General features: G+C 39.3%; 1 protein-coding gene across 2 annotated transcripts in view; it reads right to left on the bottom strand.

Annotated features, from left to right (window-relative positions):
- Positions 1-24,312, bottom strand: part of PIP5K1B (phosphatidylinositol-4-phosphate 5-kinase type 1 beta) — a 359,464-nt gene that overhangs the window by 237,044 nt on the left and 98,108 nt on the right. For both annotated transcript variants that reach the window (XM_005683717.3, XM_018052047.1), the window contains exon 2: positions 1,523-1,607. The gene's annotated coding sequence lies outside the window, so the exon portion shown is untranslated. The remainder of the gene's footprint in view (positions 1-1,522; positions 1,608-24,312) is intronic.

The following is a 24,312-nucleotide window of genomic DNA, read 5'->3' as shown; positions in this document are numbered from 1 at the left end:
TCTTCATGATATTTTGGTGAGATGTGAATAATATATTAGGAGAATTAGAATATCTGATATGTTTTATAATAGAAGGCTCAGGGTAAAAACCAAATCCAATCTTGTATCATCCGTCTCGAAAGCTCAAATTACATAATCACTTTAAGAATATACAGGAAGTAATCAAATATTTGATCCCAATTTCTATATTAAGGTATGTTAGTGTAATTTAGTACATACTACTAATAATAAGCAAAAGTAGGATTTTCTTTAATCTTCAAATGTTTAATAGAGCCCACGGAATGAAGACCTCCATAAAGAATGCCATTTCAGTAATTTCACTTTATCTAAGCCTTTGCAGCTTTTAAAACTGAAAAACTTCAAGAGCATAGTTGAAAGGGCTTGAAAATACAACCTTAATGAGGGGTTGACAAATGGCATGAATGAAGGACAGATGATTAGATGGTTTTTATTATTTTGTAAATCATTCCTTACTGGATAGTAGGACAGAGGAGAGAAATACGTATACTTAATATATTTAAAAAAAAAACAAAATAACAATTCCTTTTAGGCAGCACAAAAAAGATAATAATGTTAAAGGGAGGCCATGAGATATCATCTGGGTTCAAAGTTTTTCTTTTTCTCCCCCCTGTAGGATGATGTTTAACAAAGCCCACGTGGACCTATTCACCAGGATATCCATGTAGGAGAGGCAAATGAGATGCTTGGGGATGCCCTAGTTAACTGTAAATGGCTATTAAAATGGTCACAGTGATAATTACTCGGGCTTCCCAGGTGTCTCAGTGGTAAAATAATCCACCTGCCAAGATTCAGGAGAAGTGGGTTCGATCCCTAGGTTGGGAAGATCCCCTGGAGGAGGGCATGGTAACCTATTTCAACCCATTTCAGTATTCTTGCCTGGAGAATCCCATGGACAGAGAGCCTGGTGGGCTATAGTGCTAGGCTTGCAAAGAGTCGGACACAACTGAAGCAACTTAGCATGCATGTGATAATTACTGTTTGTTCCTAGACTTCCAACATTCTGCAACTAGTTAAGGTACATCACTTATATAATAACTATGGAAGCCAAGATAAGTATGGATTAAAAATAGTTTTTAAAAACATTATAATCATATATATTTTTATATATGTGTACAAGGAAGGAGGAAAGACATTCACAGAAGTACTGGTAAGTATCTATAGATGATGAGATGGTGAATGCTTTGTGTTTTCATGTTATTTTTTTGCTATATTCTCCAAGTATTCTGCAGTAAGTGCTGTTATATTTAAAAGTAATGAAAACATTAACACTTGTCAGATATTTAACCACACTTAGTAATTAACAGCAGAGACCATATCTCCTGGGTTCTGCCCCTTTCAGCATAACAACATCCACAAAATTTCCTCCTCCAATTTGGTTATTTTCTGTTTTTAATCTGATAATGTCAAAGTTAAAGGCCATGAACTAAATACATGATTTATAGTATTTGTAAACATAATGAATCCACTGGAAATAATTAAAATATAGACTGTTCTTCCTTACCTTTGTAAGTGAAATGGCCAGTCATCTGTAGTTGGTTGTGCTGAGTGGCCTATTCATTGTTGAGACTGTTTCCCTTCCCAGGTTTCTGTTAAAATAGAAATCACTGGTCATTATTTATTCATACCTCTCTTTCATCTCCCAGAAAGGATAAGAGGTGGCTACAGGGTTATATATATATATATATGTATACATATATGTATACACACACACACACACACACACACTGAAGTCAGCTAAGGGGCCTCCCTGCTGACTCAGACGGTAAAGAAGCCTCCTGCAATGCGGGAGACCTGGGTTCGAACCCTGGGTTGGTAAGATCCCCGGAGAAGTGAAAGGCTACCCACTCCAGTATTCCTGCCTGGAGAATTCCATGGACAGAAGAGCCTGGCAGGCTACATGGGATCCCAAAGAGTCGGACATGACTGAGCAACTTTTCACTCACTCACTCAAAGTTAAAACAAAGGAAGCAATGTGTGTATAAATAAAGGGAAGATAAAGGTGAGGAACAAGGCGGTGCCAGCAGTATGGGCTGTACAAAGAATGTGCACTATGTAATCCTGAACAGTCACTGAATACTCTGGTCAGTCTTCAGCTGACTCTGAGATTCCTAGTGGGCTTAGCAGAGGAAGACATAATCAGTTACATAAATGCCCAATGCTCATAAGATAAACACAAGTCAGTTGCTCAAACAAACCACACTGGGGATTGGGGCTGGAGTGAATATTTCTCCTGTGGGTCTACATAAAAGAGACCCTACATGATGTGTGGATAATTTTTCACTATTATCCCTGTGATAAATCATGTGATTTTCATGAGGGTTGTTTCAATAACACAACAAAACTTTTCTCTTGCTATGTTTTTATACAAAAGAGATACTTGCTTATGGTAACCAATTTTTAAAAATACAGAGTTTAAAATAAAAATGGGCTTCCCTGGTGGCTCAGATGGTGAAGCATCCACCTGCCAGGCAGGAGACCTGAGTTCAATTCCTGGGTCAAGAGGATCCCCTGGAGAAGGGAATGGCAACTCACTCCAGGACAGAGGAGCCTGGTAGGCTACCATCCATGGGTCACAGAGAGTCGGACAGGACTGAGCACCTCTCACACACAGAAAGTAAAAGTGAATAAGGTTCCACCAGTATCTCTCCAATGAGTTAACCAATGGGAACAGTTTGTTGACTATCCTCCCCAAATCTTCCCTATCCTATATATACACATGCACACACTTATTTCAGCCATTTACTTTTATTGGCACTTTAAATATATTTCTTCAAGTTTATATTACATATTTATCTCATTTACAAATAACCACATTGTTTCCACAAAATGTATCATCATTGAAACAAACACTCCCTTCTTGGAGAACGTTCGGTATTTCCAGGATGGGCTACTATAGCCAAAGAAGGAATAAACAGACTTACATAAACATCTTTAATGTGCTAGTGCTTTTATTTCTGTGGGAAAGAATTCTGGCAATCAATCCCAACTTGATAAGTGCATTAAGTATTTGAAGGATCTTTGTTACATTCCTTTGTATAAAAAGGGTGAAGCAAATCAGTTCCATGATGCATGAGTATCTGCTTATTGACATACTAATCAGCACTGGATGTTTGCCATATTTAAAATGTTTGCCAATTTGACAGGCAGAGAATGACACCTTTAAAATGACACCTCAGTCATTTTAATTCATGTTCTCTTACCACTAATGGGCTTCCAGGTGGTGCTAGTGGTAAGGAATCCGCCTGCCAATGCAGGAGACGTAAGGGACATGGGTTCAATCCCTGGCTTGGGAAGAACCCCTGGAGGAGGGGATGGCAACTCACTCCAGTATTCATGCCTGGAGAATCCCATGGACAGAGGAGTCTGGTGGGCTACAGTCCATAGGGTTGCAAAGAGTCAGACATGACTATAGTGATTTAGCACACACACCACTAATGAGGCCTATTCTCTTCACAGGCTTACTGATGATTTCCATTTTCAGTTCATGTCCTTTGCTTATTTTTATACTATGCTTTTATACTTTTCTTTTATAATCAATCTGTAAGATCTTCTGGTATATTAAACATTAACTCTGTCTCATGAGCTGCAGGTATTATTCATCTTTTGGTTCTGCTTATGGTGTCTTGTCAGGTAGACATTTTAAATATTTACATAGTCAAATCTACTCATTTTTCCTATATGGACTATGGACTTACTGTCTTACTTGGCAGAGTTTTTCCAAGTCTAGTGTTATACTACATGTATTTTCATCAAACATCTTTATAGTTCATTTTTAACATTTGATCTTCACTTCAGATGGAATCTAACTAACCTCATCTTCTTCCAGATGGGTAGCTAATTTGCCCAGCATCATTTACTTTATAACCTATCTTCTTCTCACTGGAAAGACATGCCTCCTTTAGCAAATATTAAGTTTTCCTATATACTTTAATATATTTCTGGACTCTCTGAGTCAAAGACTTTTTGACATTTCTAAGCTAACATGTTGTCTTAAATGCAGTAATAAGACAGCAAGCTTATGATATCTGCTGCTACAAGTTCCCATACTATTTTTCTTCCAAGTTTATATTTTTATATGGACTTTAAAATCACATTGCTTGACCTGAAAACATGCCCACCCCATTCACCCCCTGTCAACTTGGCATTCTGACCAGAGTTATATTAAATTTATATACTAATTTTGGAAGCATTAATATTTTAGGAATTTTTAAGTTTTCTTATTCAAAAACATGGTCCAGTTCTGTCTTCAAATGTTATTTTATGTCTTTTACTACATCCTAATTTTTGCATTTGTCTTACATCTTACTAAATTCATCCCCAGATATTTTAGCTTGTCACTCTTTTAAACAGGGTGACAATTTAATTTCTTCTATTTGTATTTCTATCCAGTTATTAATTCACAGAAAGAAAATGATTGGGTTTCATCTATTATCTTTCACCTAGTCATTTTACCAAATCCTCTTACAGAATTTTAAAAGATTTTAAGTAGAGTCTCAAAAAAAAAAAAAAAAAGGTTCTAAGTAGAGTCTCAATTTCATCACGTGCAATATTTATACATATTTCTATTTCTTTTCTTATTGCATTTACTATACTTCTTTAAAAAAACACTGAATAATAGTGGTTGAGTAACAGCAGTAGTGCTTGATATTTATAATATAATCCTACAGTAGTCACTATCCGCCATAATGTATTTGTTTGCTTGGTAGCATGGTAGCTTCTTTCTGCTATATTCCCCCTTACTTTTTATTAGGAATGTCTACTGAATTACATCAAGTGCATTTTCAACATCAGTTGATATAATCGTTATCTTTTGTTCTGCTATGACAAATAAAACATTGAGAAATTTCACAATGAAAAATTATATATTTCTAGAAAAACTCTAACTTGGATTTGATTTGCTACTATTTTTAAAAGGGTATTTTTATAATTGAAATTGAATGATTTTTCTTCCATCTTTATCAGATTTTTTAATAAAAAATGAATACTTTCTAAAATTGAAAGGCTTTCTCTCTATGTGCACTCAGTTTTCTGGATTATTCATTTCTTGAAATTTATAACCTTTCTTTGAATCAAATTTCTATAATTTATATTGTTAGAAAAATCATCAATTTCCTTTAGATTATAAAATTTATTGTCATATAGTTAAACATAATATTGTTATTGAATTATTTTAATGTCTTCTTCTTTATTCCTGATAGAATGTGTGTGTGCATGTATGCATATATTTAAAAATATAGATTATATATTACATATATATGTCATGAATATGTATCTTTTTGTCAGACTTCTCTTTTCTATTGTTTTTTGTGGCCACTTCCACTAATTTTAACTTTTACTATTAATAATATTATACGATAATATTATAGTATAATTATAATATAATAATTATATAATATATATTTTTATATATGATAATTTAATATTTATATATTATAATATTATAATTATACTATAATTAATACTATTAATAATATTTTACTATTAATAATATCTTCTTCAGGCTTTTTAAGAATTTCTTAGATACACTGCTTAGTCTATTTTCACTCTTATTTTTTTTTAATTTTTATTTTTTAAAATTTTTTTTAATTTTCACTCTTTTAAAAAAGAGTATTAAAATCACTTACACTAAAAGTACTCTTAAATATATTAATAATTCCCCCATAAATTTTGATGCAGTATTCTGTATAGTTTATTTCCAAATAAATTTGTCATTTTTAATTTGATTTGATTTTCCACTTGATCTAGGAATCATCTGTAAGAGGGTTTCTTAGTGCTAAGCATTTATATTTTCATTATTAGTACTATTCTTTCATTCACTGCCACATTCTTGCTTACTGCACTGGGATCAAAATATGGAATGAATAAAAGCTACCCCTGGCCCCCCAAAATATGCTTTTTCCTATGGCCATTGAATAACTTTTTGAAAATGTTCCAAAGACACAAGAGAAAAGCGTGCATTTTCTGCTTATAGGGTATAAAAACACTATATCATCTTATAATACTCTCTATCAAATTATGAAAAAATATATTAAAATTCTGATATGGTTATATATTCTCATATATTTTTACTTCTTTTCTTTTGCCTTAAGATTTCTAAAACTATGCTGGCCAGTGTACAAAGGATATGCGAATAATACTGTCCCCATTGATCTGCACCCTTATCTGTAAAGTTATCTTTTTTTCTTATTTAATATTTTTGGTCTTGGATTCCATCTTAGTTGACAGTAATAGCCTCATCTGCTTTCTTTTATTTGTACATGGTGGGTATCTCCTCTTCCATTTCTTTAACTTCAACTTTTTTATTTGTCATTTGGTTTCAACTGTGTTCCTGACATATAGCTTAAAACTAGATTTGGGGGGAGTTTAAACTAACTGAAGAGTTTTCACATGATGATGATTATATCTGCAAAGACTATTTTCAAATAAGGTCAGTGTTCACAGGTACTGGCGGTTAGGACTTCAACATCTGTTTTTTGATCCCTAAAAACATCTTGCACCCCAAACTCCATCCCAGTACCTGCTTCCAGAGAGTCCAGCCCATGACATTTCTTCCTTATCCCTAAGACAAGGTATATGAGAAAACTTGACTCTGTCAATGATTGCTCCATTTTGAACGTGTCCTCTTTGTTGAGACGGCTCTTCTTAATGAACAGTTTATAGTTCATCGTCACATTATCATCATTTATTTAGACTTTGACCATAACTTTTACAAGGGTTGTTGCTCATCATTGTTTCTTTGGCTCCTCATCTCCTGCTATCTGCACACCCGTGCTCTGATTCAATTTTCATTCAGTTAGAACACTTCTCAAATAATTACTCAGAAGCGGCACATGGACGGTCCACTCTGTGTCACTCCTTGTCCAGAAATGTCTTTCCTTTGTCTTTATTTGTAACTAGATCTCTTGGATTCTTAACTCCCAGCCCTTTTCTTTCATGCCTCTGTTGATATGATCCTGCCATCTTCCTGGCTTACGGATGAGTAGTTCTGAAGCTAGTCTGATGCTCCTGTCCTAGCAACTTATTGGTTTTCTCTGTCTAGAAACCTATGAGAGTTTTCTCTTTCAACATATAGTTCAAAAATTCTGTAAGGACAGATATTTCTTTTTCTGTCAGTCCTGCCCAGTGAAGGGAAATCAACAAGAAGATATTACACAGGGATCTGATGACTTAACTCATGAATAATATGTAGGCTATCTAGTTGATGAATGAATGGACTCATATCCTTCAGGCAGTGCTCTATGAATATTATTTCTCATAACCAACCTTTTGATAAGAATTGGACAGGCTAGCATTCAAAATTATAGTCCCTGGCAAGAGCTCGGAATGCAGAAATTCTAATGGCCAAGCAAGGGCATAATCATAAGACTCAGGTCTCCTTAGGAGATATGTTACTATGTAATCTGACACAAGACTCCCAGTTAGAATTTATTTTCTTAAAGTATTTCTGACATAAAACAGAGCCAATTTATGGTGTCACATGATCCAATTAAGATACCAGTTCAGCTAACAATTATACACGCCATGCAACGAAATTTTTTGTAACTAGCTGATGACTTATCTATCCTTTCTCGTATTTTGGTATCTGGATCCTGTTAGTGTAAGAAATAAATAATTCATACTATTTCAGAGTCTTCTACAATTCTATGCTTTCAGTCATTTTGAGTCACATCAGCAGAGAGACAGACATGGGGACAGGTACAATACAACATGGCATGTGCTTTGCTAGGGTTCTTGGAGAAAGAAATGCCTGAGTCAGCCTGCAGGGACCATGGAAAATTTCACTTATGAGGAACACTGAAACTGAGCAGTTTTGGGGGGACACAAGGTTGGGAAGTAGAGGGTGAGGAAGACACCAGTTGCCATGGTGGCTTAAAGAAAGCCCCAGCAGCATGAAGCATATTTAACACATTTTCCTGGATGTGCTCAAGGATCTTGAATCTTGCATTTTAAGAATATACCCAGGAGCAGGCTTAGGATGTTACTTAAAGGGTTACAAACATCCAGATTGCTCATTTCACCTATGATCACAGGTCCCTGTTCAATCCTTTGCCTGCATAAAAATACATTTGTAAAAATGTATATGGATTCATGAAAACCTCAAAAGTCATTCTTAGGAAAATGCCAGCCTTGTAAATAGTTTGCTGGGGAGGTAATGAGTATTAACCAGGCACTTAAGAAGAGGTTTGACACTCTTTTAATGTGGTTTTGGCAACAAATAATAACAAAACAGACAAGAAAAATCAAAAGCTTAAAAATGTGACAGGTTATTTTCCAAGGCTTAAATATAAGCAACAAAAACACATCAAACTGAAAACAATCCTTGATGTATTTTCCAAGTACACCAAGGATTGATCAGAAAAAAACAGTTCTGTTATATTAGGAAATCAGAGGCTCATATCTGTGGGGTTGGACACAACTGAAGCGACTTAGCAGCAGCAGCAGCAGAATATTTGCATAAACTCAACAAAATGCAGAAGATCAGCATGTTAAGTATTTGTGCGATGGAGACCACCTATTCACACATATGTTCAGACATATGATATGTTACCCATTCGTAAGCTCAGAAGCCATAAAAATAGAATCGTGGTGCTCTTGTAGTCAATATGAGGCTCCCCTATTCCTACTGATGAAAAAAACTTAAATGAGGTTGCGTTTCATGTATCAAAACTGATTCCAAATGATGGCAGTTGCTTGCTATGAATCCAAATGGAGACCAACCAAAACAAATTGCAGAGCTCTTACAGTCTCTCATAAAACACATTCATCCACTCTCAGAGTGGCTCTTACCAAGTGAATACAGAGAATAGCTATAACTGGCATCGACAAAAGGCTCAGCATAAAACAAACCCCTTGTAATTCATTTTCCCAACAAAGGTGCTCAAAGAATTCATACGTCTTTTCTAACCAAGCCTTCACTGCAAACATTAGATGGAAGAAAGTAGCCCATGGAAACAACTGCGAAGGATGTGTTGGTTCCAGACCAGTATAACTCACAGCCTTTCTTTAAAACATTATTCCACAGTCCTCTCCTGCCCCGATTTTCATGTTAAATACACAGACTTACTGTGTGTTTGTGTGTAGCATAAGGGGGGTGGGGAGCAGAAGGTCAGGGACTTCCCCTGTGGTCCAGTGGTTAAGACTTTGCCCCCCCAGTGCAGGGGGGCCTGCTTCAGTCCTTGGTCAGGAAACTAGATCCTGCGTGCACAACTAAGTGCCTACCTGCCACAGCCACGGCTTGGCACAGCCAAACAAACAGACAAAAAGGCTGAGAGTCAGGAGAGCAAATTCATATATGGGCATGACACTTACACTTCCAAAAAGCCTCCATGAAGCCTTTATAATCATTGTTACTTTTGTCTCTTTCCAGAAACATCTGGAATTATCATTAAGAATTTCACATAGTTGAACTTTCTACCTCTGCATAATGCTTAAATTTTTTCTTTCCCAGTTTTTACTAGACATCTGATATTGGGTAGATTTCACAATAGTATATTCTCACTGCATTGTAAATTTTATTTTTTTATTTACTAGATTATGTTTTCTGTCCACATTTTATTTCTAAGCTATTTTTCCTCTCCTCCCAAGAATATATGCCTCAGAAATTAATCAATTATTACAGTAAAAATAATTGTGTAAACCAAATGTGAACAAAAGCAGTGGTGATTGGTAGAAAAATGTTTGGACTCAGAAGCAGCCCAAACAAAATAACCAAAATCAATTGGGTTCTGCTCCTGCCACAGTGTACATGGCATTTCTGGGTTTATTTCATCTTTTTTTAGAGAAAACCAGAGAAACAAAGGATAGCTAGTAGTTTTCCCCAAAGCACTTTCTTTTTACCAGTGTTTCGGTGCTGTGTGTCTAGGGGAAGTCTGAAAGGACAAAAAGTGGGAATAGATAGGACCCTAAAAGAAACACACTGCTCAAGGGGATGATGAATGCTCTGAATAGTACAAAGAGACTGAGTAGGAGAAAAATTTTGTCCAACAGAAAATTTTCTAGAGTTCTAGGCTGCTGCTGCTGCTGCTGCTAAGTCACTTCAGTCGTGTCCGACTCTGTGTGACCTCATAGACGGCAGCCCACCATACACCTTAATAAATCAACAAGTAATAAAAGAAGTTTCAAACAAGGCACAAATATAAAAATCGAGATAGAGGGAAAACTGGTGAGATGACCACTTATGACATTAACATTGATTCCAGAACTTCTATGGAAAGTACTCGGAGGGAAACAACAAGGAATAATATGGTCCCTGTTGTCACAGTGCTTAAAAAAGAGGCCAAAACAAAAGCACAGGAATAATGGGCAAGTCTTTAACAGGATTAGGAGCTAATACCCCATACTTGGCTTTGCCTCTAACAAGTATTCAATTATCAGAGTCAGAGGGCTTACATGGAATGTTCTAAAAAATGCAATTAAAACTTAAAGACCAAAACAAAAAAACCTAACCCCCAGACCCAAGTCCATGAGATCATAAATCAGCTGTTAATCCCTAAATATTAAATTTCCCAAGTTCGAATATGTACTCGGTTGTGTACAGTTTTGAGACATCCTGACATGGAGCTGTTTTCAATAAACCAACTGTTTAATTGGAGAGTCAAGACCAAAGGAGTTGGTTCTGGGAAGAGCAGGTGACAGGGTCTAAAGTAAGCAGTCCCTGCAAATGCAGGAGCTGGCAGGCGACTATGGCTGGTAGATACGGGAAAACTACCAGTGAGAGAAGACAACCATCCTGACTTAATAGTGGGCAATCAAGCTGAAGCCAGTGGTTAGTCCCAGGCTAGATGGCCTTGGGAGTCCACCACAGATATGACAAATCAGATATGAACACCTGTTGAAGGCTTCTGAGTGGGAGGCCAGTAAGATTAAAAATAATAATAATATTGCTTAAGAGGAGACAGGATGGAATGGGAAGGGAAGAGAGGATTGAAAGAGTGAACGTAGCAGCTGCCACAGTGGTCATGGTGGTGAGAACCTAGAAGGCCAGGGCTGAGCTGGAGACTGAACAGATGGAGCCCTGTGTGGTGCTGACAACAAAAACATGGTCAGAACACAGGCGTTGCCAGGGTCTGTGGGAGTATGAGGGTCAGTCAGGGTGATGGAGTTTTTGAGCCTCACTAACTGTGGCCAGTTCATGGGAGCTCTAAGAGCAGCTGTCTCCCTGCCTGTGGTACCCTCCCCACCTCCACCCCAGCCTTGGAATGAACCAAGGGGGCACACTGGGCCCAGGCCAAGCCACTGGATTATCCAAATCGAGAACGTTCTGACAACACAGCGACTGAACCGTCAAGTGGGGTTGGTCCAGGGCCGGCCAAAGTCACAGGAGAGTAAAACTAAGAACTTGGCAATTTAATCAGACTGCAGAAAGACGGACAGACAAAGCCCTGTGTTTCCACACAGAGATAGTACTACTGCCTGCAGACACCTAGTCCTTGAATCTAGTCACACTCCCTAGCTAGAAGCTGTCTACTGGGAGAGTCCTGCATCTTCGTAATATGCCCACCATTCCCCTGAGCTCTCTGCAGGGGGTTCTAATCTCTATGGCCAAAGTCTGCTTGACTAAGACAGAAAATCTACTATCAGTACACCACCACAGGCTTAGCTGAGGTCATCACCCCATCCTCCACCTGTCGAGTGGTGACAACGAGGCGGTCATGGGAATGAGGGTGGAGTCAGACTGCCAGGCTTTACCAGCTGTCTGGCTTCCTCAAGTGACTTTGCCTCCTCATCTGAGAAATGGGGGAAGCGGCAGTACCTCTCTCGCAGAGCAGAGGTGAGGAGACAGTGTCCCAGGCATACGGCACACACTCCATATCTAATGTCGTTATCACCACCATCCTCCTCCTCCTCATCAGCTCTCACCAGCAGGAATCCTGTGAGGCGGGGCAGGTCTTGTCACTGTTCTGCCTCCAAAGTTTAAGTGGGCACAGGGCAGACACCCAGCATTCAAGGTCCTGCGATGTCTGTGGCTCATGGCTCTGCTCCGCCGGCTCACTCCCACACTGGAGGCGGGAGGAGCCTTTACACACACACACAGCTCCCCGCACCTCACCTGCTCCCTCTCAAGTCTCAAGAGAGCGCATGCTCTTCCCCAGCCTCTCGCCGAAGCCCAGTGTTGTTCTCCATGGCCCATGCATCAGTCAAGAGTCTCTCATCTCTGAGGACCTCCTTGATTCCTTCTATCCTAGAAGAACACAGAGCTTCCTTGGCTGGGCTCACAGAATCTCTCCATTAACCACTTACCATTTTGGTGTTTATGTGAGCCCAGACTGCATTTGCCCTCAGTCTTGCTAACAGTACTTAGTATAGTTAATATATACAGAACACTTTTTTCTGTGTGCGCCAGGCACACTTATAAGTATATTAACACATTTAATTCTCTCAGCAACTCCAAGTAACAGGCTTCTGTTATTACCCTCATTTTGCAACTGAGAAAACTAAGGCACAGAGAAGTTAAATAACTTGTCCGAATTCACACAGTTAGTTAAGGGGCACAACCAGGATTAACACCAGACTGTGTAAGCATGAAGACTGTCCAATTCCAAAGAGGGGCTCCTAACCACTCTGTGAATACTGCCTGCTCTAAGACTTCACTTATTGCCTCAAGTGCCCTGCCTGATGATCTCTGCTTCTTGCCTTCTGCTTCACAGACAGATGAATGGCCCCTTCGTTTACTGCCCTCCCTCCTGTACAGTCCTGCACACGGATTCCCATCTTCTCTCTGCTCTGGGGCTCTCTCCTCCTCTCTAGTGCACAGCTAGGGCATGTTTTGTGTCCCCTCCCCCGACACACACCTGTCTGGAGCCCTCTCTTCACCAGTTATCCTTTGACCTGGATCTTCTACCTCATTCTCTCATATGGCTCTTTATCTTGGAAATATAAGCATGTCAATTCCTTTCCCAAGACCCTTCCTCCTGACATCTCTTCTTTGCCCTGATGCTCTGTTCTGGTTGCAATCTCATCTCACTTTCCTCACACTCAGGTTCAAATCCTCCAAAGACTAGTGTACACTCTCGGCCTTCACTTCCACTTCCCTGCCCATTCACTTCCGGATGCACCAGCAATCCAGCTTCCCCCACAACCACTCCAAGTTCACAAGTGGAATCCTGGGTGCTTCACCTATGAAGTTTCATTTATCACCTTTCTGGACTTCTCTGAAGCATTGACCTTAGGTAGCCTGAATACAGGCTTCCCTGGTGGACTCTGAAACCTTTGCTGAGCTGATGACCAGACCCTCCTTCACCAACAGTCCCCCTTCCCATGGCTATTCCACATGGCCAACACTGTCATCTGCTTACCCTAAATCCTTTTTCCCTTGGTCTTTACTAACAGAACCCTGATTTTGTGTGGGGAGCCAATGTGCCCAGTTAAACAAAACTTCTATTCCCAGACATTTTAGAAATGAAATGTTGGCAGATGTTTATGTCTAGGGAGACTTGTTAGAGGCAAAGTCAGTTGGTGTGGGCATTTCTGCACTTGCCATGTGCTCTTTGCCCTTCCTTTCATGGACAGCAGGCTTGAGAATAAACCTGAACCAGGATTCCATACATACCCGACTTTCCCTTCCTCACACGTCTGGCTTTCCCCCTACCTCTCCGAACACATCTTGGTCTTTTAGGCAGGCTCCCTCTCCTTTGGCTGCCTCTTAAAATTCATGTTCCTCATGGCCTGTATTCTCTTCTTCTTACTCCCTCTGCATAATGCCCTCCATTACCAAAGGGTTCCCCTAATTTGGATGAGTCCCCTACAGGAACTCTTGAGCCTACATCTTTCCTGAGCTCTAAATCCACATTTTCAGGGCGTCCCCCATGGCTCAAGTGGTAAAGAATCTGCCTGCCAATGCAGGAGATGTGGGTTCGACCCTGGGTTGAGAAGGTCCCCCAGAGGAGAAAATGACAACCCACTCCAATATTCTTGCCTGGGAAATCTCATTGACAGAGTAGCCTGGCATGCTATAATCCACAGGGTCGAAAAGAGGCAGACACGACTGAGCATGTACCTGCACAAATTGGTATTTTCAACTGATCTCAGGGTTTTTATATAGCATCTTATGAAGTGTTAGTCGCTCAGTCGTGTCCGACTCTTTGCGATCCCATGGAAGGTAGCCTGCCAGGCTCCTCTGTTCATGGAATTCTCCAGGCAAGGAGTGACTTGCCTTTCCCTTCACCAGGGGATCATCCAACCCAGGGATCAAACCCGGGTCTCCGGCATTGCATGAAGATTCTTTATGGTCTAAGCCACCAGGGAAGCCCCATAGCATCTTAGGGGCACTATAAACTCTACAGTTTACCGTACTTCTCCCCATTCAGAGGATGCTACCAGCATCCATCTAGTCGTTGAGGCCAGAAATCAAGGGGTCATCCTGACTCCTCCTTACTGCTCTCCCATAGTCCATCAATCAAGTTCTCTTGAATCAATCTCCTTAATGTTCTTTGATTCTTTATTGGCATTTTCCCAGTTACAATCTTAATTGAGGCTTCATTTCTTGCATAGATTACTGTCTCAGTTGCCTAATTAGTCTGCCTCACTGGGGCACACTATTGTTAGAAGAATCCTTCTATAATGCAAATCTGTCTGTGCCACTCTCCTTTTAAATCCTCTGCTGGCTTCACACTGCTTCAGGGCAGAATTTAAGAGTCACACATATGACCTGGCCTCTTCAACTCATCTCTCCATGCTGCCCACATGGTTGCCACCATATGGGATGACTTGGAGTCCCCAGAAGCCACACCACTCTCCTGCTCCTTCCTTTGTATACCCTCTGGAGCCTGACAGGCCGCTGTTCCTCCTCCCCCTCCCCCGCTAGGCCTTCCTTATCCTGCAAGATGCATCTAATGTATCACTTCCTTCTTCGAATCCACCCTCACTCTTGCCAGGTCAGGGCTCTGTGCCTCCCTGAGTTCCCAGGGTGCCCTGGTCCTGCCCCCATTGTGACACTTCCTGATTATAATTATCAGTTTAAATTTCTTTTCTTTCCACTACACTATAAGCCTTTTCTGGGCTTCTATGTATTTCTCTGTAAATCACAGAAACTAGCACAGTGCTTGGCACCTGAACAGACTTAAAAGTTGAAAGTATAGTGAATGTACATATGAAAATGTCTGTCACCATCAGATAAGTTACCTTGAGTGCAGAAATGAGGTCTTATCAGTGAAGTCCATGCTTCATAAATGTTTTACTTTTCCTTTTATCACTGGTAATAAATGAAGGTTTGGTTTTCAGAGTGAGAAAACAATATGAAAAACTAGGATGGTGATTTAGCATCCCAAATACTTCTATAAGAAGTCTATCTCTTTCTACCTTCCTCCTACCTCCCTCCTTCTCTCCTCCCTTACCTCCTTCCCTGTTTTAGGTTTGTTTCACACAAGTTTATTTCATTTTCTTTTCTTTTTAATTAGGAATAGTTGATTTACAATGTTGTGTTGGTTTCAGGATTATAACAAAGGGATCCAGTGTGTGTGTACACTTTTTTGATTCTTTTGCATTGTAGGTTATTACAAGATATTGAATATAGTTCCTTGTGTTATATAGAAGGTCTTTATTATTTATCTAATTTATATATAGTAGTGTGCACATGCTAAGTTGCTTCAGTTGTGTCTGACTCTTTGCAACCCTATGACAGTAGCCAACCAGGTGGCTCTGTCCAAGGGATTCTGCAGGCAAGAATACTGGAGTGAGTTGCCATGCACTCCTCCAGGGGATCTTCCTCACCCAGTGATCGAACCCAAGTCTCTTGCGTCTCCTGCATTGGCAGGTGGGTTATTTACCACTGGCACCACCTTGGAGGCTCCATATACAGTAGTGTGCATCTGTTAATCCTAAACTCCTGACTTATCCTTCCCTCCATCTCATTTTCTTCAAATGAATCTCTTTTTATGCATTTAAAATATGGCTATAAATGCAACTCATAACTATTATAGAAATAATGGGTAAGCATAGAAAATCACAAAGAGAATACAAGTGGTCAGCAATCTCACTGCCCAGAGACACCCACTGTTGCTCCTTCAGAGTCTCTTCTAATCTGCTTTCTGTGATGCTCACACACTGCCTTGCTCTCCATCCCCTCACTGCTTCTAGAATGGCACAGAGGCTGAAGTGGGCTGGGATACCCTGGGGCAAGCCTACTTCATTCATTCCAACAGAATTCAACACAGCATTAGTCACAGGACAAAATAAGAAGACTGTATAGCAGACGCTCTAAGGAGTGAACTTCAACCTGAGATTGGGCTTCATCTTCACACCCTACTAGGGTATATCTATGCTGCAAAATAACCTTGCTTTTAAGTGAAAACTGTCTAGATTTTCACTTATCTGTTGGATGAAACTCAGTTCACTCTGGCAAAGACTTCTTTTCAAGTGGGGTATTAAGTTCACAGGAGTAACTTTTAATCTTATTATTAACCTATTTCAATTCCTTTGAAAGTAGGGGGGGGTGGGAAATTTCCCATCTTCAGCTTTAGGATTTATTTAAAATCCCACACACCTGGCAGGCTGCCTCAAAGCTCACCACCATGCTGGTATCTCAGTATTGAACATAACCTTGTATCATCAAGGAAAAGGATAAACTATGATGCTTAAATTCAGCCCAATCGGATGCAATTCAGGAAGGGTTGAACATTCTTGTCATTATTAGTGATCCATGGAAAAACATGTGTCCTTTCCCTAGTGTTAATACCACTAAGTCTCCCTGGAATTTTAAGTTCTGTGCCGCCCAGGCTTGTCATTTCCCCTTGAATAGCCCTACCTGAGCAGTTTCCATCACTATCTCAGGACAACTGTGTCTTGGCTCAAGGAAAGCAGACCCCCTGCTTCCCCTATACACAAGATGTCCCTAATCTTTATTGCAATTGGCAAGGATTCCATTGTTTCTGTCTTTTTAAAAAAAATTTCCTTTTACTATAATATAAATTCCATGAAGCAAGAGAATTAATGTGTCTTTTAGAAAACTGAGATAAAACTGTTCATGAAAGGTGAGTCTCTAGCCTAGAGTAAGTAGTTGAGAAATATTTACCAAGTAAACAGTATTACAACCATACTAGAAATTCACCCCAATTATCACTCTCCAGAATATTGTTAATTAGGCTTCCTAAATAAAAAAAAATTATTGTTTATTAAACAAGATTAAAACTAATAAGGGAATCATTATGCTTTGAGGAAGCTTAATTCAAATCTGGGCTTCAACAGATTATTTTATTCAGGTATTCACATTAGTTATTTTGTGGTACTCCATGGACACGACTGAAGCGACTTAGCAGCAGCAGCAGCATGGAGAATTAAAAAAAAATGTCATGGATGCAAATTCATTTATTTTAAAAAATCTTGGCAGTAACACAGCGGTACTACATGCCTTATTTTAATGTGGAAAATATTTAAATAAGATTATTATGGCTCTCTTACAACATATCTATGTAGTCTAACTCTCTGGTTCCTTTCCACTATTAATCCACCTTATCTAAAGTCTCAGGATGTAGGTGAAGGCTTTTCTAATGCTAAGACCAACAGATGTGCACAGTGCTCTTGATCACATTTTGGAGCCTTACTAACAACGTGAAAAATTCACAGATAATTTGACCTACATACTGTCTATTTTACCTTTCAATCTCCTTATGCATCTACAGCCATAATTTCTAAGCTATTAAATTCAAAGCAAGAGAAAAAGAATGTCACTGAGACACAAGTAGTCACAAGGACACCTTATTAAGCCAAGATCATTTCATTTACTCTTCTAGGATCTATTTAAGAACTTCCTAAAATGGAATAAAGAAATAAATAATTAGGTTCTTAAAAGCCAGAAGTAGAGAAATAAGAAAACATTAAGTAAAAAAAAATTTTTTTAACCCAAGAATTAATTATTTGCTTTAAATGAACATTGCAATTCTTGTTGGCTGGAAATTGCTAGAATATACTCTGCTCTTTGCATATGTTACATGACCCTCTTCATTTTCCCCTTGGAGGATACTCCTCACTTATCAATTTGCTAAAGAGTTGCTTCTTTTGGATGGAGGGACGGGATAGTTAGGGAGTTTGGGATGGACACACTGCTTTAAAATGGATAACCAACAAGGACCTATTGTATAGCACATGGAACTCTGCTCAATGTTATATGGCAGCCTGGATGAGGTGGGAGGAGTTTAGGGGAGAATGGATACACGTGTTTGGATGGCTGAGTCCCTTCACTGTTCACCTGAAACTATCACAACATTGTTTGTTAATAGGCTGTACTCCAATACAAAATAAAAAGTTTAAAAGTTGCTTCTTTTGTAAACACCTGTGTATTCTTTCCTCTATAGTCTTATAGCAGCAAATATGAAAATATGTCTATTATATATCACAGCAAAGCACTACAAAGTCCTGTCCTTTTTTAATTTTTAATGTTTGTATCCCCACCGAGAGCAGCTTAAAGACTTGTCCACCCCTTTGAATCCCCAACCCCAGCACAGAGCCTGGAACACAGTAGGTATTCACTGAACATTTACTGCAAAAATGAGTAAGTCATCTTTATTATCCTTTCTGCTAAAATCTATAAGTTTGGTAGTCATATTTTATAACCTTAATACTGACAAACATATATCACAAAGGATTTTCATGTCATTTCTAGATGCATAAAACAGAAAAATACCAATTTTAATGTCAAGATTTCTGATACATTTCAATGGGCAGCTGGAGGCAATATTTGATATCTTGACAATGACTAACTTAGAAAATGTGAGATCTCAAGTTGCCATAGCTGTGAAAGATGAAAACAGTGGGGACCTAAAGTCTGTGAGGCAGATATCTGTCTAATCCTGGCCTCCTCCTCCATCACTACCCACCCACACAATCTCTGCACCCTCTTCACCTCCACAAGGTTCAGCCTTTCTCCCACTAAAATGATGGAACAGTAATAACTGACCTCCTGCCGACCTCACTAACTGAATTACAGGTAAGTCAGGTATAGGATAGCAATAAAAACCTCAGAGCCACATATTCCTAAATGCCATTATCAAAGCATTCTATCCTGGATTAAAGAAAAGCCTATCTCATATTCATTTTTAAAAAAAACTGAAATATAGATTATTTTCAGAGAACTATACTCTTTTTTTTTTTTCCTAGTCACACATGGGATCTCCAAACATGAACATCAAATAAATCACTCAAAACTGACTTGGAAAAGAATGCTTTAGAATTGGACAAAATTGAATTGAAATTAACATACCAACTATTTCATGTTGACAAGTCCAAGAAAGTTCTGTGGTCTTTAAATTGTAGAAGTTGTTCATGTGTACATCAGAACATTGCAAGTGAAAAAAAAAAATTAGAAACATCCTAGGGAGCCAAAATCAGTTGGTTACCTATTACATGGTATAGCTACAGAGAGCAAAATGATGCAAAAGTATACTTAAGACATTCACTGCATGTTATATGGAAAAAAGCAGTCTGTGGAGCTACCAATACAGTAGATGCCATTTTTGAGTAAAAATTACACATGCATATTTAACCAAAGAAAAAGCCTGGAACAACATTCATGAGAAGGTTAACAGCAGCATCTCAGTGAAGTATACTTGTTTTTGCTTACCAGAATTCTTTTAATTTTGAAATGAATCTGTATTGCTTTTATCATCAGAAAGTATTTGCTTATTTTAGCCTATCTGGTTCTTTCTTTTTAATCTTTTTTCACATTATTAAAATATGCAGCTTATGACAGGTTGCTTAAAAGAAGATGTCATCTAAACTCTTCTCCCAATTATACAGAATTTGATTGTTTTAAAATTAAAGCAGATTTCTGAATTCTAGTCTGTGAAAATGTGAATGAGAGGAAAAAACCCAGCAATTTTCATGAGTGTTAGGAAAACTGAAAGAAGAGCATATTGACTTCACACACCATCAAAGTTGCACCATCATCTCTAGCCTGTGCACTGGAAGGGTTTTAGTCTGGAAGAGTTCCTAAAGCCTAAAACACTAATGTGCAACAATGAAATACATTATGACATGTATATCACAAATTTCCAGATGCAAACACACCACATTTCCTAAGCTCCATCTATCATCACTATTAAGAACTGAGTTCTTTCTATAGAGAAGAACTGGTTGTTAGGAAAGATATATAAGCCTTTGTCTCTTTCTTTCAGGAAATCTGCCATAAAGATAGGGGGTTATTACATATGATATATATATTCTTCAGGTTTGCATTTATTCAAATAAGTTTTCTGCTAAATAAATTTAACGCTTTCTCTCCTCTAATTCTAACAACTCTTTTTTGAGGTAGCAACTACTCCCACTTAACAGGTAAAAAGGCTGAGGTACATAAAGATTAACTAATTTGTACAAAGCAGGGAGGTGGGCTAGGTTGGGAAAGCAGTTCTACTAGTCTGCAGATGCAGTGCTTTTAACCCCCTCCACTGCCCACCTCCCATTCCTACTCTCTCAAAACAACAAAAAACCCCAAACCAACCAACAAAGTAAGGGCTACAAGCAGTAAGTATAGCAATTAAGAGGAAACCAATACTACCCAGAGCCAGGAGAAGCAGAGAAGTTTCCATGGAGTAAAGGGGACTTGATTGGAGTCTTGAAAGGCAGAAACGCAGTATCAGGAGAGAGAGGGAATTCCAGGAGAAAGCATTCTACCCTCCTGAGTACAAATATGGCTTGGATGTCCTTGAGTCCTCTTGTATCAAAGACTGGGACAGACTCCCCAACCCACAAGAATGAATGTGACAATATTTTACAATCAGAATGAAATCATAGCAATTCAAAGTGAGGAAAGCATTCTTCCTTCCTTATCATAACTGGCACTCTCCTCTCTCACTGATCAGCAACAATTTCGAAAAGGAATAAGGAAAAAAAAAATCTATCCCTAAATAAAACCTAAGAGGATAATGAACTACTTTAAAAAAAAATTCACAGTACTCACTGAAGAGGAAAACGTCTCTGGGTTAAGAAACTGGGCCAAACTTGCAGACAGAAATAATTGTGTCACGGTGTAGAGCTAAATTTCAATTTATAAGTGGAAAAAAAGCCATTAAGAGAAATAGATGACAAGGGAATAAAATGAACCAGATGAATTCATGAAGGAAGTGAATCTGTAAACCTTTTGCTTGAACAGTCTACTCATGTTTGGAGTAAAAGCATTTACTTATAGATCTTTCTCCTCATAATACTCCCAGAAAGAAAAAAAAAAAGGACCGAAAACAATTTTACTAGACTTTGCTTTTTTCTCAAATTATAATCATACATATGTAAAGAGATATTTGAAATGCTTAAAACATTTTACCCATAAGAAGGGGAAGGGAGTGACCTTTTCACTTTAGTTCTTCTTTATCCTCAAGGAGCTAGAAGAACTCAATCTCTTTCTTCAGCCATCTGGCTGTCTCCAATTCTGCTCATCCTATTCTCTCTTAAACCTCCTCTAATCAGGCTTTTACTCCATCATTCCAATGAAATGACTCTCACCAAGGTGACCTGTAACTTACACATTACTAAATCCAGGGCTCAACACTTGGTCCTCCCTCACTTATCAGATCAGCTGCAACTGATAACATTTGGTCACTCCATCCTCTTTCATACGTTTTCTTCACATGGTTTCCAGGACACCACACTTGCAGTTTTCTTACCTCCCTGGTTGTTTCTTCTCAGTCTGTTTTTCCTGACCTCTCAGTGTTACAGAGTATTCCCAGGTTAGTTCCTGTTCTTCTATTCTTTGCACACATTCATGTGACCTGTAGTGATCTCATGTATTCTCCACTCTAAATATCATCACAGGCACAAGGCTCCCAGCTGTGTATTTCCAGCCCAGTCCTCTTTTCTGAACTCTAGACTCGGATATCTAACTGCTTACTTGACACCTCCACTTGAATGTCTAATAAGGTTCTTTTACTCAATATAACCAGACTGAGCTCCTAATACCTCTTGTCCCCATACCTCCCTTGCCCACCCCCCGCCAAACAGCGGCAGCAAACAAACCAAACCGCCAGAACAAAAAATCCTACCTCACACATAGATTTCCACATCTCGGTTGACGGCAACTCCATCCTTCTGGTTTCTCTCTCCTCCATCAGGTATCTCACAGCCACCTTAAATCTGTCAGCTCTATCTTCTTTGAACGTAGAGCAAAATCTATTGGGTCTACCTTCAAAATATAATCTAGAGTTTAACTACTTCTCCTCATCTCCAATGTTACCACCCTCATTTAAGCCACAATGATCTTTTACTAGATGTTGGAAAGCCTCTTAATTGGTCCCCATAATGGGAGTAGTCCCTACCCCCTGTCTTTACGGGCTTTCGCCCCTGCTGCTCATAGTCTACTGTCAAGACAGCAAGAGTGTTTCTTTTAAAACCTAAGATAGGTCATGCCATTTCTATGCTCAACCCCCTGCAAAAACTCTCCATCTTTCATATACAAAGTCAGTGTCCTTTAATGGCACACAAGACCTTATGCCACCTGTACCTGCAACAGTCCCCACCCCTGCCCACCTCTCTAAGCCCCTCCAACTATCTTTCCCTTCAATAACTCTGCTTCTGCCACCCTGACGTCCTTGTTCCTCACTATATATATTATGTATAATAATTTACTTGATTTATTACGTTTAGTTGCTCTCCCTCCACCCTGTTAGAATATAAGCAAAATGTGGATGGGAATCTTTGTTTTGTACACTGATGTATCCTAAGGGACTAGCCAATGTGAGGTAGGTGCTCAAATCAAAATTACTTAATGAATGAATTTCTAGTCTCCTGCTGCTAAGCCGCTTCAGTCGTGTCCGACTCTGTGCAACCCCATAGACGGCAGCCCACCAGGCTCCCATCCCTGGGATTCTCCAGGCAAGAATACTGGAGTGGGTTGCCTTTTCCTTCTCCAATGCATGAAAATGAAAAGTGAAAGTGAAGTCGCTCAGTCGTGTCTGACTCTTTGCGACCACATGGGACTACAGCCTACCAAGCTCCTCCATCCATGGGATTCTCCAGGCAAGAGTACTGGAGTGGGGTGCCATCGCCTTCTCTGTTCTAGTCTCCTAGCAAACTATAAAGAACCCAACCATGTGACTGAGCTTGTTCCACTAAGAATCTTACTACATTCCTTTCTCTTTAAAACAATCTGTGCCATTTTTGCACCCACTTATCCATCCGTTAATCATCTACTCAATATAAAATTTGAGTAACTATAACGTTCTATGCACAGGCATTAGGGGCAGAAGTAAAAGGCAGAGGCTTTGCTTTTATGCAGGTTAAAGATACATGTCAGCCTGTTAAGTGCCTTTATAGAAGCAAGGCCCGAGTATAACAAGATCACAGAGGAAAGCTATCTAACTGACCAGGGCTGGAGAGGCAGAAGCATCGGGAAAGGCTTCTCAGAAGCTGTATCCCCTCGGTCTAAGTTAAGGAAAGAAGGTTGGTAGGGAGTGCAGAGGAAGAAGGTGCAGTTCTAAGTAAGGACACAGCTTGTCAAAGTGCAGCTAGTGCATGGGAGCAGGAAGCTGGGGGAACCCCAGGCAGTGCAGTGTAGCTAGAGGGTTCAGGGGGTCTGTGGAGACATGCAAATTATCATACTGTGTAACTGGACTTAATCCTGAAGTAAAGGGGTAGCCATTAAAGTTGATTTCAGGCGTGCATTTTAGAAATTCAGGTAGCAAGTAGTGTGGTAAAATGGGGCCCTGAGAAAGACTATTTTAACTGAGTTTTAAACCTAGTATAAAGTGGTAAAGAGTTCCAAGAACTTTTATTCTTGACTCAAAGTAATCTTTGATAATAACAAAAGATAATTATCAGTATCACTGTATTATTATTCACCATTTTTTAGAAGACATAAAAGATGAGACCTTAAAGGGAAAGATGCTTGAAAAAATTTTTAAACACACTGATTCAACCCCAAATCCCAAATGAAGTGGAACAAAGGAGAAACAAACATTCATGAAGAAAACCACCATCAATGTCACTCTCTAGCCCACAGGGAGTTCACAATGTAGTCCGAGGGCTCAGGTGCCAAAAGGTATGTCCAATCCACTCATCATCTCCTCACTCCCATCCCCTTCTCAACAGCTCTCATTCTTCTGTCCAAAAGACAGCAACACTCAAGAGCTACTCGTCACTGAAGTTCCAGTCATCCTCCTGGCACTGCAACAGTAAAATCATTCTTTGTCCTGAAAGTAAGGGGAAGGGATTGTCTGAATCACAGGAATGGTTGCCTCAACCAATCATTTTACTTTGCAAGGGCACAAAAGATCTTTTTCAATTGTCTTCTTTCACAACCTGCCTTGCTAGCCAAGCCTTAGATGTCAGTTTGATTTGGAAGACCGTTGTAGGCAATTGGAAAAGAACCAGAAC

The sequence above is a fragment of the Capra hircus genome, chromosome 8, assembly GCF_001704415.2.
Source record: "Capra hircus breed San Clemente chromosome 8, ASM170441v1, whole genome shotgun sequence".
In the NCBI taxonomy this organism is placed as follows: Eukaryota; Metazoa; Chordata; class Mammalia; order Artiodactyla; family Bovidae; genus Capra; species Capra hircus.
This window is presented reverse-complemented; position numbering and strand designations above follow the sequence as displayed.